General features: G+C 24.3%; 1 long non-coding RNA gene across 1 annotated transcript; it reads right to left on the bottom strand.

The window, feature by feature from the left end:
- Positions 1–269: 269 nt before the first annotated feature.
- LOC145844227 (uncharacterized) lies at positions 270–2,176 on the bottom strand. The gene is made up of 3 exons (XR_014370276.1): positions 2,029–2,176; positions 1,615–1,675; positions 270–1,009 (listed from the first exon to the last, which is right to left on the bottom strand). It is a non-coding gene; the product is annotated as an uncharacterized LOC145844227 (long non-coding RNA).
- Between the last annotated feature and the right edge of the window lie 1,175 nt (positions 2,177–3,351).

Here is a 3,351-nt window from a genome sequence, read left to right on the forward strand (position 1 = left end):
TAACTTATGGTACATACCATACATGTAGGTAAAAATCATTGGGAATCTTTAATAAAAATACATTATAAAACTCTTAAGTTTTGAAATGCATAAGTATAAGTAACTTTCAATTACAAATTAAACGAAACTATGAAGAATCTATGATGTAAATACTATTTGTTTTAAGTAAAGGTGAATTGATTTAAATAAAAAAAATTGTTCAAACTCGAAAAAAGCATCAATTTAAACTAGCTTCGACTGACTAGTAAGTATAAAAAAGAATACAAATATGATACGAAAACCATTCATATTTTATTTCAAGAAAAGTGAAAAAAAAACATCAAAAAACATGTTGGTACATAAAGACAATTACCAGCACAACCAGAAAAAGTCTTACTATTATAAAATTTTCCTAAAAATCTTATTGCTTTTTATAAAAAAAACACTGAATGAACAAACTATGAAAAAAAAAATTTAAGCAGTAAAATAAACTATACAGTTCTATAAGTTAGTTTTAAATTCATATAACCAAATTTTGTATTTACTTAGTTAAACTAGTAATATTGTTTCTAAAAATTAGTAATTGTAACTAAAATATTCAAAACTTAAAAAGTTAGTATTCAATTAAAATTAAAAGTTCTAATACACAAATATAATGTTTAAGTTTTGTATAGAGGTTAACGTATATTGTCATTCAGCAGGAATAAAAACACAATGCATCTTTTAATTTCTTTAAAAAATGTATATACAAGTGTAAATAAAATCTAAAAATCCAACTAATAACAAGTTTATAGTTTTACACCAGTTTTTTGAAACTGTAAAAACGCATTAAATCGACAGAATAGAAAGTTTTGCAGTGAGAGTTTTGCCCTTGAGTGAAAAGTTCTGGTAGGGTTCATTTCATTGGATTTCAAAAAAGTTAAACTAATTTTTTTTTAGATAGTTTTAGTGATTAGAATCGAAAACCTCGCTTTTATTTGTCGATGTTGCTGCTTTGGACTGGAAGTCTTTGGGCAAGAAGTTTTGAAACCTGAGTTTAATAATAGAATAAATTAGTATAATTAAAAACATGGAATTTAAAAAAAAATTGTACGTGTTTTAAAAAGTGTTTAGAAGAAATTAATTATTTTTTTACATGTTTTTAGTTACTTATTTACGAATATACCGTGGTTAAAAATTTGAGAAAAACTATAGTTTATGATACGTTTTATAATCATTTTTTTGGAATATTCCAGTTTTGTTAACTCAAAGTTTGAAGCAAAACCTTTTTTTAATTTATAAAAAAACGTGTTTAAACAGAAACAAAAAAAAAAGTAACTCTCATAATAAAAAATATGTAATGAAGAAGTAATTTCACGTAGTTATAAAAATTATATTTAAGTAAAATAAAAATATACTTTTAGTGAATTTTATCTCAAAATTAAATTCTTTTTAAGATATTGTTATTAATTTGGCATATAAAACGCTTTTAAAACATGGTTAAAAAAGTTAAAATTCACATTTAAGAAAACTTATCAAAACACGACTAAAATGTATACAAAATATCTAAAAAACCTTAAACAACTTAATAAGAACTGCAGAATATTAAAATAAATAAAATACTATTAATATGATAAATAGTTAACAAAATCTAACCTTTCTATTGTTTTTGCTTTGAAGTTCCAAAATGAGTCAAACTTTTTAGATTGTTTTGGATCTAAAGAAGAATATTTTAAGTAGGTTCAAACTAGTTTTTATATTTTTCCAGTTAATTAAATCAATACTAGTTTGTTAAATTTTTCCAAAAAAAAAAACGTTGTAGACAGTTTAAGACATGGAGTTACTGAAAATCTTAAGTAGGATCAGAAAAATTTGTAAGAATTTCAAAGTTTTTAATTTTCTTGGTAAGGGTGAAACTAGTTTATTGCATTTTGCAAATTTGCCTACAAATTAAATAAAACTACAAATTACTTAAGGATGCAATTATAAATGTTTTAATATCACATAGATATAACAAACCAAAACCATAAGGTCTAACAAAATAATCTAACTAAGTTTCAAAAAACAAACCTGTTTCAGCAAAATTGTTGTTTTCATCTATCACTTTTGACTTCTTGATTGTCTTAAGTGCATGAAATGCGCTGATGCTAGTAATTGAAGTCATTGTTTTTTTGTTTTATACTATATACCTGTAGAAAGTTATTGTGAATAAAATATAAAATACTTACTTAGTTTTAGTAATAGATACAATTAGATATGCTTTTTTTTGACTGATTAGTAAGCTTATGAACTAAAAATTTAAGTTTTAGCTTAGTCTTTTAATGAGTGTTAACTGTACTGTACTGTATTATATTGTAAAAAAATTATGTAGAGTTTTTGATTATGACATCACTTCTATTTGTTAGACATGATAAGAAAACTTTTTTTAAATCTTTGCAGACTTTTTAATGATCTGACCAGTTCAAACTAAATTTCAATTGCAATCGTTTTACCTTTATTGTAAATTAATAATTTTTTTAAATCTCTAATATTTACACAAAAATAAAACATACATCAACCTTAACAGTTATACAAGACTTAAACTTCATACTATAACGTGACATTAAATAGTAAAACAGGCTAAATTTGCAGTGCATGATAGATATATGAATTGCTAACAACTTTTTATTTGGAATTTCGTTCAAGTTATAATATATAAATAGAGTATTTTTTTAAAGCATGCAGCGTGAGGTTATTTTAGTGGTTAGTTATTGCACGTTCCTAACATCGGATGTGTTTTTTTAAGTCTAAAAACATATTTTCAAGAAAACTTTAACTAAAATTAGTAAAAATAAAATGTTTTTGCACAAATTGCAGGAGATTTTTTAGAAATGTTTAAAAAAGAATGATCAGGTTTATTCATAGAAGTTTAAAAAATCGATATTCTAATAACATTACCAACTATTGTTTTAAACAAACTAATATTAAAATTTAAAGTTTATCTACCTACGGGTAAATTTTTACTATTCTAGATCGTAATGTGTGAGTTCAATGAATTATAAATGAATAAATAGAACTTCAACAAAACAATTAAAAATATTTTCATGGAAAAAATCTTTCAGTTCATACCAGTATTAGGCGAGCAATGATTATTTATGAACGGCTAACAGTATGCTAATTTATACTACAAGGTATTTCGAATACCTACGCCAATGCTTGCGACATCACATCAAAGTGTCTCATTAACACGTGTCTCAAGCAAGGGAAGGCGCGTGGGTGTTCTGTTGGTCACAAAGTCTTTTATATGACGTCACAATTTGATGCAACCTCAAGTTTACTGACCCTTTAAACTTAAATGGTTAAGCTTTTAAAGATTATTTATTAAAAATAGTTGGATGCATGATTAAGATATTC

The sequence above is a fragment of the Thalia democratica genome, chromosome 9, assembly GCF_965202585.1.
Source record: "Thalia democratica chromosome 9, ktThaDemo2.hap1.1, whole genome shotgun sequence".
In the NCBI taxonomy this organism is placed as follows: domain Eukaryota; kingdom Metazoa; phylum Chordata; class Thaliacea; order Salpida; family Salpidae; genus Thalia; species Thalia democratica.